Source organism: Neophocaena asiaeorientalis, unplaced genomic scaffold (genome assembly GCF_003031525.2).
Source record: "Neophocaena asiaeorientalis asiaeorientalis breed wild unplaced genomic scaffold, Neophocaena_asiaeorientalis_V1.1 scaffold1108, whole genome shotgun sequence".
Classification (NCBI taxonomy): Eukaryota; Metazoa; Chordata; class Mammalia; order Artiodactyla; family Phocoenidae; genus Neophocaena; species Neophocaena asiaeorientalis.
The window spans coordinates 47,949-60,346 of NW_020171846.1; the positions used below are offsets into that span (position 1 = coordinate 47,949).

The 12,398-nt window shown below is 37.5% G+C and overlaps 2 pseudogenes; both read left to right on the forward strand.

Moving 5' to 3' along the window:
* The first annotated feature begins 2,673 nt into the window (after positions 1 to 2,673).
* LOC112397504 (non-histone chromosomal protein HMG-17 pseudogene) lies at positions 2,674 to 2,946 on the forward strand (annotated as a pseudogene).
* Positions 2,947 to 11,025: 8,079 nt separating this feature from the next.
* On the forward strand, positions 11,026 to 11,581 carry LOC112397493 (deoxyuridine 5'-triphosphate nucleotidohydrolase, mitochondrial pseudogene; annotated as a pseudogene).
* Positions 11,582 to 12,398: the final 817 nt, after the last annotated feature.

Genomic DNA, 12,398 nt, shown 5'->3' on the forward strand with positions numbered 1-12,398 from the left:
GATGAATTGGGAGATTGGGATTGACATATATACACTATTGATACTATGCATAAAATAGATAACTAATGAGAACCTACTGTATAGCACAGGGAACTCTACTCAGTGCTCTGTGGTGACCTAAATGAGAAGCAAATCCAAGAAAGAGGGGATATATGTATACATAAAGCAACTATACTGCAATAAAATAAAAATAAAAGTTATTTTAAAATGAGGGGGGAAATCAGATCCCTGTGGGTCTTTAGTATTCTCCTACATAATTTTAACTTCATTCTGTAGACCATGGAAAGGCACTGAGTTATTGTGAGTAAAGGAGCAAGAGGCTTAGATATGAGTTTTAAGAAGGTAATGCTGGAAATTAGTAGGCTCCTAAAAGTATTTGTTAACTGAATGGAGAAAATGATGGCTAAAGATTAGGGGGTCAGATAAAAGGTACTGTTACTATTTGGAAAATAATGGAAGATAAGGTGGAAGACCTCTCATTCAATGAAATCAGGGACTGAATTTGATCAGTCATTTGCTTTAACAAGCAAGGAATTAAGAAAAGATATATACATTTACCTTAGAGATTATAGTTTTAACCTGAGACATATATGCGTACACTCATCCAGCAATTGTATAATACAGTGCCAAGGCCCTTCCTCTGAGTATAAGTATGCTAATTGGAATTGTACCATTTTTCTTGCATGAGCCACACTCATATTTCTATTTCTTTAAATTGCAGCAAAGAGCAATCAAGTACTGAATCTTAAAGACATGTTTATGAACTTTTCCCAATTATGTTTGGTTCACTTTTCTCATACTTATTTGAATTATAATATTTTCAGCCACTCACTCTCACCAAGTCTTTCCAAAGAATTACAACTTAGTTTTCATAGGAACAGCTCTCTTACACACTCAGGTTTCATTGGTTTACATAATATTTAATTAAATACTATAACATAATGAAAAGTACAACTACATTGACTGGCTTGTGGAAAAAATACAACTGTTTCTTGGTAAAAACATACAACCAAATTGTTGGGACCAGGAAAGTTCAATGTACCAGACAATCTCCTACTAGTCTCCAATGATGAGTGTGAAAGAGGATCGGAAAGTATTGTTAATGAGGTGATTTGACTAATTGGGGATTGGCTAACAGAGCTTCCATTGTGATGATGTGAGCAAGAGCAACAGCAGTGGAAAAAGACAGGAGAGGACAAATTGAAAAGACATCAAGACACAGCTTTGGAAATAAACAGGCTTGAGTTCAAATTCTGACTTCATCACTTAGCTGTGAACCTCAAAGTTTCTGTTTTCTTACATGTAAAAAAAGAATAATGCAGTGTAGTGAAAGATTGATTGGGAAAACAAAGCTTATGTACTTAGAAATGTGCCTGACACAAGTAAGAAGAATGATATTGTCAGTAGAATTTTATGATGAATTGATAAAAGTGAAGACTCAAAGATGATTCTCTACTGTCTACCTTGCCTGAATAAAAGATAGTAAGATAAAAAATATACCACTAACTGAAGGATGAGAAATGGGAGAGGAGTTAAACATGTTTTCAGGCTGAGGGGAAGGAACTAGCAGCAAGAGAAATTTTTTTTTAAATTAGAAGTTAAAAGTGGTTTTCTCTGTTTAAAAAAATTGACAAACTTGTAGACAGACTCATCAAGAAAAAAAAGAGCCCAAACCAATAAGATCAGAAATGAAAGAAAAGAAATTACCACCAACACCACAGAAATACAAAAGATCATAAAAGAATACTGTGAAAATTTATATGCCAAGAAATTAGACAATCTAGCAGAAATGGATAAATTTCTAGAAATATACTATCTTCTAAGAATGAATCGTGAAGAAAGAGAAAATCTGAAAAGCACAATTACTAGCAAGGAAATTGAATCAGTAATCAAAAAGCTTCAAAAAACCCAAAAAGCTCCCAAAAAACCCAGATGGCTTACAGGTGAATTCTACAAAATATTTAAAGAAGAGTTAACACCCATCCTTCTCAGACTATTCCAAAAAATTGAAGAGGAAGAAACACTTCCAAACTCATTTTATTAGGTCAGTATTACCCTGATACCAAATCAGACAAAGACACTATTAAGAAAGCAAATTATACGCCAATATCCCAGATGAACACAGACGCCAAAAACCTCAACAAAATATTAGCAAAATGAATTCAACAATACATTAAAAGGATCATATACCATGATCAAGTGAGATTTATTTCAGGGATGTAAAAATGGTTTAACATCACTAGATCAGTGTAATACACCACATTAACAAAACAAAAGATAAAACTCACATGAATATCTTAATAGATGCAGAAAAATCTTTTGACAAAATTCAACATCCATTCATGATAAAAACTCTCCACAAAGTGAGTATAGAGGGAACATACCTCAATATAATAAAGACCATATATTATAAACCCACAGTTAATATCATACCCATTGGTGAAAAGGAAAGCTTTCCCTCTAAGGTCAGGTGCAAGACAAGGATGCCCACTCTTACCACTTTTATTCAGCATATTATTAGATGTCTTAGCCACAGCAGTTAGGCAAGAAAAAGAAAGAAAATTTAGCTAGGAGCAGTGCAAAAAAGAGACAAGAGCGATCCCTGGACCGACCAAAGCCCGTGCACCACTGTATTCCTGTGTTCATTGTCTACATCTCACTGTCGTTGCAACCATGCCCAAGAGAAATGCTGAAGGGGATGCTAAAGGAGATAAAGCCAAGGTGAAGGACAAACCACAGAGAAGATCTGCAAGGTTATCTGCTAAACCTGCTCCTCCAAAGCCAGAGCCCAAGCTTAAAAAGGCCCCTGCAAAGAAGGGAGAGAAGGTACCCAAAGGGAAAAAGGGGAAAGTTGATGCTGACAAGGATGGGAATAACCCTGCAAAAAATAGAAGTGTTATAACGGACCAGGTACAGAAAGCTGAAGGTGCTGGAGATGCCAAGTGAAGTGTGTACATTTTTGATAACTGTGTACTTCTGGTGACAGTAGTTTGAAATACTATTTTTTTATCAAGTTTTATAAAAATTCAGAATTTTGTTTTACCTTTTTTAAAGCTATGTTGTTAGCACACAGAACATTTAATTGTTGTTTTTTTGGGAAGGGCACATGTCACTAATAGAATAATTCTGAAGCTGGATTGATGTGGGGAAAAAACACCTTTCCTGTCCAGTTTTGAAACACTTCCTCTTGGTTCCCAGGAAGGAGGGATTCCTTGATGTTGACACACATTAGCCATGTTGGCACAAACTCCTTGTGGTATGGAACAACTAAAATAAGTTTTTAGGTGCTCTTCTCCCTCTCCACTCTCAGCATAGACTTAACTCTCTTAAACCCAGAGACCTGTTGGAACCCGACCCCCCAAAATTGGTTGCTAGTATGTCAGGCAATCTGGACTTTCCAGTGTCACCATTGAGATAGCATCCCTCAAAAGATGAATGATTCCTTTTTTAGATTGTGGGTCTTCAGATTGATTTTTCTACCATTTTCATTTCCATTTCCTGAAAGTCAGGGTTGGCTTGTAAAAAGTTGTTAAATAACATGTTAAATGTGAAATGTCAACCCACACTCTAAACTTTCCCTGTTCAGAGCATCACATGAAGACTTCATTGGGTTTTATAGTGGATTTCTGATTTTGGTAGTCCATTGAAAATGGGAGTTTGAAAATTGTTGTATACTGTTAACAATTATCTGCCCATGTCCTACCTGAAATAACATGATAGTTTATAAAAGGTATCTTTAATAAAGCTGGATACAGTTTGGCTTGGGAGAAAAGGTATCCAGATTGGAAAGGAAGGAGTAAAACTTTCACTATTTGCTGATGACATGATACGTATATTAAAAAAATCTCAAAAATTCCAACAAAAAATTATTAGAACAAATAAATGAATTCTTTAAAGTTACAGGGTACTAAATTAATATACAGAAACCTGTTGCATTTCTATATAAATACAACAAACTATCAGAGATAGAAATTAAGAAAACAATTCCATTTACAATTGAATCAAAAATAATAAAGCACTTGGGAATAAATCTAAGGAGGTGAAATGCCTGTACTCAGAAAACTATACAACATTGATGAACGAAATTGAAGAACACACAAAGAAGTGGAAATATATCTCATGTTGGTGCATTAGAAAATTAACGTTGTTAAAATGTCCATACTACTCAAAGTAGTCAGCATATTCAAAGCAATCCCTATCAAAACTGCAGTACATTTTTCACAAAAATAGAAAACACAATCCTAAAATACAAAAGAAAACACAAAAGACCCTAAATAGCTGAGGCAGTCATACAAAGAGGACCAAAGCTGGAGGCATCTGACTTCCTGATTTCAAATTATATTACAAAGCCATAGTAATCAAAACAGTATGATACAGGCATAAAATCAGATGTATAGACCAATGGTACAGAATAGAAAGCCTGGAAATAAACTCATATAAACAGTCAACTAATTTTTTATTAGTGCCCCAAGAGTACAAAATGGGAAAAGATAGTCTCTTCAATAGTGTTGAAAATATTAGATATCCACATGAAAAACAATGGAATTAGACCATATTTTACATCATATGCAGAAATCAACTCAAGATGGATAAAAGACTTAAGCATAAAACCTGAAACCATAAACTACTAGAAGAAAACATAGGGGAGAATGTATTTCAGATTGGTCTTGTCATTGATTACTTGGCTATGTTACCAGAAACACATGCAACAAAGACAAAACATAAACAAGTGGGACTACATCAAACTAAAAACTTTCTGCATGGCAAAAGAAACAATTAACAAAATGAAAATGTGAATTGACAGAAAACATTTGCAAACTACATATTTGATAAGGGATTAATACCCCAAATATGTAAAGAACTCATATAAATCAATAGCAAAAATACAAATAATTCAGGTTAAAAAGAGCAAAGAACCTAAACATATATTTCTCCAAAGGACATGTACAAATAACCAACAAGTAGATGAAAGAGTGCTCAACTAATCATCAGGAAAATGAAAATCAAAAGCACAAAATATCACATTACACCTGTTAGGACTGCTATTATTTTTTTTAAAAAGATAAGTGTTAACAAGGTTGGGAAAAAAGGGAACACTTGTAAATTGTTGGTGGGAATGTTAGTTGGTACATTCTTTATGGAAAAACAATACATATGTTTCACAAAGAAAATAATAATAGAGCTACCATATGACCCTGAAATCCCACCTCTGGATATTTATCCAAAGGATTTGAAATCATGATTTTCAAAGAGATACCTGCACTCTTATGTTCATCACAGCATTATTCACAATAGCCAAGACATAGAAACAACGTAGATAGCCATTACTAGATGAATGGAAAAGTAAATCATGGTATATACATACAATGGAATAATATTCAGCCTTTAAAAAAGAAGGCAATCCTGCCATCTGTGACAACATGGGTGGAACTAGAGGACATTATGCTGACTGAAACAAGCCAGACAGAGAAAAAAAATACTGTCTGATCTCAATCACATGTGGAATATAAACTAGTCAGCCTCAAATTCTTAGAAAAGCACAACCTTCCAAGACTGAACCAGAAAGAAATAGAAAATATAAACAGACCAATCACATGCACTGAAATTGAGACTGTGATTTAAAAACTTCCAACAAACAAAAGCCCAGGGCCAGATGGTTTCACATGCGAATTCTATCAAACATTCAAAGAAAAGCAAAGACCTATTCTTCTCAAAATCTTCCAAAATATAGAAGAGGGAGGAACACACCCAAACTCATTCTACGAGGCCAATATCACCCTGATAGCAAAACCAGACAAAGATGTCACAAAGAAAGAAAACTACAGGCCAATATCACTGATGAACATAGATGCAAAAATCCTCAACAGAATCCTCAGCTAGCAAACAGAATCCAGCAACACATTAAAAGGGTCATACACCATGATCAAGTGGGGTTTATCCCATGAATGCAAGGATTCTTCAATATATGCAAATCAATCAATGCGATAAACCATATTAACAAATTGAAGGAGAAAAACCATATGATCATCTCAATAGATGCAGAAAAAGCTTTCAACAAAATTCAACACACATTTATGATAAAAACCCTTCAGAAAGCAGGCACAGATGGAACTTACCTCAACAAAATAAAGGCTATATATGACAAACCCACAGGCAACATCGTTCTCAATGGTGAAAAACTGAACATTTCCTTTAAGATCAGGAAAAAGACAAGGCTGTCCACTCTAACCACAATTATTCAAAATAGTTTTGGAAGTTTCAGCCACAGCAATCACAGAAGAAAAAGAAATAAAAGGAATCTAACTCAGAAAAGAAGAAGTAATGCTGTCACATTTACAAACAACATGATATTATACATAGAAAATCCTAAAGATGCTACCAGAAAACTACTCGAGCTAATCAATGAATTTGGTAAAGTAGCAGGACACAAAATTAATGCACAGAAATCTCTTGCATTCCTATACACTAATGAAAAATCTGAAAGATAAATTAAGGAAACACACCCATTTATCATTGCAACAAAAAGAATATAATACCTAGGAATAAACCTACCTAAGGAGGCAAAAGACCTGTACTCCAAAAGCCATAAAACACTCATGAAATAAATCAAAGATGAGACAAACAGATGGAAAGACATACCATATTCTATGGATTGTGAGAATCAACATTGTGAAAATGACTCTACTACCCAAAGCAATCTACAGATTCAATGTAATCCCTATCAAAATACCACTGGCATTTTTCACTACTACTAGAACAAAAAAATTCACGATTTTTATGGAAACACAAAAGAGTCTGAATAGCAAAAGCAATCTTGAGACAGAAAAACGGAGCTAAAGGAATCAGGTTCCCTTATTTCAGACTATACTACAAAGCTACAGTAAACAAGATAGTATGGTACTGGCACAAAAACAGAAATGTAGATCAATGGAACAGGATAGAAAGCCCAGGGATAAACCCCCACACATATGGTCAAGTTATTTTTGATAAAGGAGGCAATAATATACAATGGAGAAAAAACAGCCTCTTCAATAAGTGGTGCTGGGAAAACAGGACAGCTTCATGGCAAAGAATGAAAGTAGAATGCTCCCTAACACCATACATAAAAATAAACTCAAAATGGATTAAAGACCTAAATGTAAGGCCAGATACTATAAAACTCTCAGAGGAAAACATAAGCAGAACACATTACGACATCAATCACAGCAAGATCCTTTTTGACCCACCTCCTAGAGAAATGGAAAGAAAAACAAAAATAAACAAATGGGGAGGAGCTTCAAGATGGTGGAAGAGTAAGACGTGGAGATCACCGTCCTCCCCACACATAGATCAGAAATACATCTACATGTGGAAAAACTGAATGCTGGCAGAAGACCTCAGACCTCCCAAAAGGCAAGAAATACCACACATACCTAGGCAGGGCAAGAGAAAAAAGAAAAAACAGAGACAAAAAATAGGGATGGGACCTACACCAGTGGGAGGGAGCTGTGAAGGAGGAAAGGTCTCCACACACTAGGAAGCCCCTTCGCCGGCGGAGACTGCAGGTGGCAGAGGGGAAGCTTTGGAGCCAGGAGGAGAGGGCAGCAACAGGCTGTGGAGGGCAAAGTGGAGAGGTTCCTGCATGGAGGATTGGTGCTGACCAGCACTCACCAGCCCGAGAGGCTTGTCTACTCACCCGCTGGGGCGGGCGGGTGCTGGGAGCTGAGGCTCGTGCTTCAGAGGTCGGATCCCAGGGAGAGGACTGGGGTTGGCTGTGTGATCACAGCCTGAAGGGGCGAGTGCACCACAACTAGCTGGGAGGGAGTCCGGGAAAAAGTCTGGAACTGCCTAAGAGACAAGAGACTTTTTCCTGCTTCTTTGTTTCCTGGTGCATGAGGAGAGGGGATTTAGAGCGCCGCTTAAAGGAGCTCCACAGACGGGCGCGAGCCACGGCTATCAGCGCGGACCACAGAGACGGGCATAAGACGCTAAGGCTGCTGCTACACTCACCAAGAAGCCTGTGTGCAAGCACAGGTCAATATCCACACATCCTCTCTGGGCGGCCTGTGCAGCCCACCACTGCCAGTGTCCCGTGATCCTGGGAAAACTTCCCCGGGAAAACACGGCGGGCCTCAGGCTGGTGCAACATCACACCGGCCTCTGCCGCTGCAGGCTCACCCCGCATCGCATCCGTACTCCTACTTCCCCCGGGCCTGAGTGAGCCAGAGCCACCGAATCACCTGCGCCTTTAACCCCTTACTTTCTGAGCGAAGAACAGACACCCGCAGGTGACCTACACACAGAGGCATGTCCAAATCTAAAGCTGAAACCAGGAGCTGTACGAAAAAACAAGAGAAAGTGAAATCTCTCCCAGCAGCCTCAGGAGCAGCGGATTAAATCTCGACAATCAACTTGATGTACCTTGCATCTGTGGAATACCTGAATAGAGGATGAATCATACCAAATTGAGGAGGTGGACTTTGGGAGCAATGATTTATATTTTTTTCCCCTTTTTCTCTTTTTGTGAGTGTGTATGTGTATGTATCTGTGTGCGATTTTCTCTGTATAGATTTGGATTTACATTTGTCCTAGGGTTCTGTCGGTCCGGTTTTTTTATTAGTTTTAAAACATATTTTCAACAAAAAATTATTTTTCCTTAATAATTATTTTAATAAATATATTTTATTTTATCTTCTTCTTTCTTTCTTTCTTTTTCTTCCTTTTATTCTAAGTTATGTGGATGACAGGCTCTTGGTGCTCCAGTCACGTGTAAGGGCTGTGCCTCTGAGGTGGGAGGGCCAACTTCAGGACACTGGTCCACAACAGACCTCCAAGCTCCACGTAATATCAAATGGCAAAAATCTCCCAGAGATCTCCATCTCAACACCAAGACCCAGCTCCACTCAATGATCATCAAGCTACAGTGCTGGACACCCTATGCCAAACAACTAGCAAGACAGGCACACAACTCCGTCCATTAGCAGAGAGACTGCATAAATTCATATTAAGGCCAGAGACACCCCAAAACACACCACCATATGTGGACCTGCCCATCAGAAAGACAAGATCCAGCCTCATCCACGAGAACACAGGCACAAGTCCCCTCCACCAGGAAGCCTACACAACCCACTGAACCAAACTTAGCCACTGGGGACACACACCAAAACAAAAGGAAACTATGAACCTACAGCCTGCAAAAAGGAAACCACAAAATCAGTAAGTTAAGCAAAATGAGAAGAGAGAGAAACACACGGCAGATGAAAGAACAAGGGAAAAACCCACCAGACCAAACAAGTGAAGAGGAAATGGGCAGTCTACCTGAAAAAGAATTCAGAATAATGATAGTAAAGATGATCCAAAATCTTGGAAATAGAATGGAGAAAATACAAGAAATGTTTAACAAGGACCTAGAAGAACTAAAGAGCAAACAAACAGTGATGAACAACACAATAAATGAAATTAAAAATTCTCTAGAAGGGATCAATAGCAGAATAACTGAGGAAGAAGAACGGATAAGTGACCTGGAAGAAAAAATAGTGGAAAAAACTACTGCAGAATAAAGAAAAAACAATTAAAAGAATTGAGGACAGTCTCAGAGACCTCTGGCACAACATTAAACGCACCAACATTCGAAGTTTAGGGGTCCCAAAAGCAGAAGAGAAAAAGGGGCTGAGAAAATATTTGAAGAGATTAGAGTTGAAAACTTCCATGATATGGGAAAGGAAAGAGTTAATCAAATCCAGGAAGCACAGAGGGTTCCATAAAGGATACACCCAGGGAGAAACATGCCAAGCCACATATTACTCAAACTAACAAAAATGAAGTACAAGGAAAAAATATTAAAAGCAACAAGGGAAAACCAACAAATAACACACAACGGAATCCCCATAAGGTTAAAACCTGATTTTTCAGCAGAAACTCTGCAAGCCAGAAGGGAGTGGCAGGACATATTTAAAGTGATGAAGGAGAAAAACCTACTACCAAGATTACTCTACCCAGCAAGGATCTCATTCAGATTTGATGGAGAAATTAAAACCTTTACAGACAAGATTTGGTGGTGAGAGAGTTCAGCACCAGCAAACCACCTTTACAACAAATGCTAAAGGAATTTCTCTAGGCAGGAAACAGAAGAGAAGGGAAAGACCTAAATAAAAAACCCAAAGCAATTAAGAAAGTGATAATAGCAACAAACATATTGATAATTACCTTAAGTGTAAATGGATGAAATGCTACAACCAAAAGACATAGGTTGGCTGAATGGATAAAAAAACAAGACCCGTATATATGCTGTCTACAACAGACCCACTTCAGACAGAGGGACACATACAGACTAAAAGTAAGTGGATGGAAAAGATATTCCACGCAAATGTAAATCAAAGAAAGCTGCAGTAGCAATTCTTATATCAGAAAAAATAGATTTTAATACAAAGACTATTCCAAGAGACAAAGAAGGACACTACATAATGATCAAGGGATCAATCCAAGAATATATAACATTTGTAAATATTTATGCACCCAATATAGGAGCACCTCAATATATAACGCAAATACTAACAGCCATAAAAGGGGAAATCGACAGTAACACATTCATAGTAGGGGACTTTAACACCCCACTTTCACCAATGGACAAATTATCCAAAATGAAAATAAATAAGGAAACACAAGCTTTAAATGATATATTAAACAAGATGAATTTGATTGATATTTATAGGACATTCCATCCAAAAACAACAGAATACACATTCTTCCCAAGTGCTCATGGAACATTCTCCAGGATATATCATATATTGGATCACAAATCAAGCCTTGGTAACTTTAAGAAAATTGAAATCGTATAAAGTAGCTTTTGCGAACACAATGCTATGAGACTAGATATCAATTACAGGAAAAAATATCTAAAAGATACAAACACATGGAGGTTAAAAAACACACTACTTACTAACTAAGAGATCACTGAAGAAATCAAAGAGGAAATCAAAACATACTTGAAAACAAGTGACAATGAAAACACGAGGACCGCCCTTTGTGCTCACGTTCTGCCCTGCCATGCCCTGCTCTCAAGAGGCGCAAATCATCTCCCCCAGCAAACGGGCCCGGCCTGTGGAGGAGGGCAGCATGCGGCTCCGCTTTGTCCGGCTTTTGGAGCAGGCCACCGCTCCGACAAAGGGGTCCGAGCGCGCCACGGGCTATGACCTATACAGTGCCTATGATTACACAGTACCACCTATGGAGAAAGCCCTTGTGAAAACAGACATTCAAATAGCTCTTCCTTCTGGGTGCTATGGGAGAGTAGCTCCACGTTCTGGCTTGGCTGCAAAACACTTCATAGATGTAGGAGCTGGTGTCATAGATGAAGATTATAGAGGAAATGTTGGTGTTGTACTGTTTAATTTTGGCAAAGAAAAGTTCGAAGTCAAAAAGGGTGATCGAATTGCACAGCTCATTTGTGAACGGATATTTTACCCAGAAATAGAGGAAGTTCAAGTTTTAGATGACACTGAAAGGGGTTCAGGAGGTTTTGGTTCCACTGGAAATAATTAAAATTTATGACAAGAACAGAAAATGAGAAAATATACTTTTTTCCTTGAAAATAAAGGCTTTGCTTAAAAAAAAAACAAAAAAAACCCCACGAGGACCCAAAACCGATGAGCTGCACCAAAAGAAGTTCTAAGAGGGAAGTTTATAGCAATACAATCCTAACGTAAGAAACAAGAAACATCTCAAATAAACAACCAAATCTTACACCTAAAGCAATTAGAGAAAGAAGAACGAAAAATCCCCAAAATTAGCTGAAGGAAAGAAATCATAAACATCAGAAATAAATGAAAAAGAAATGAAGGAAACGATAGCAAAGACCAATAAAACTAAAAACTGTTTCTTTGAGAAGATAAACAAAATAGATAAACCATTAGCCAGACTCATCAAGAAAAAAATGGAGAAGACTCACATCAAAAGAATTAGAAATGAAAAACAGCTGACACTGCAAAAATACAAAGGATCATGAGACATTACTATAAGCAACTCTATGACAATAAATTGGACAATCTGGAAGAAATAGACAAATTCTTAGAAATGCACAAGCTTCCAAGACTGAACCAGAAAGAAATAGAAAATATAAATAGACCAATCATAAGCACTGAAAGTGAAACTGTGATTAAAAATCTTCCAACGAACAAAGCTTCAGGACCAGATGGCTTCACAGGTGAATTCTATTAAACATTTAGAGACGAGCTGACACCTATCTTTCTCAAATTCTTCCAAAATATAGCAGAGGCAGGAACACTCCCAAAGTCATTGTACAAAGCCACCATGACCCTGATACCAAAACCAGACAAAGATGTCACAAAGAAAGAAAGCTATAGGCCAATATCACTGTTGAACAAAGATGCAAGAACCCTCAACAAAATACTAGCACACAG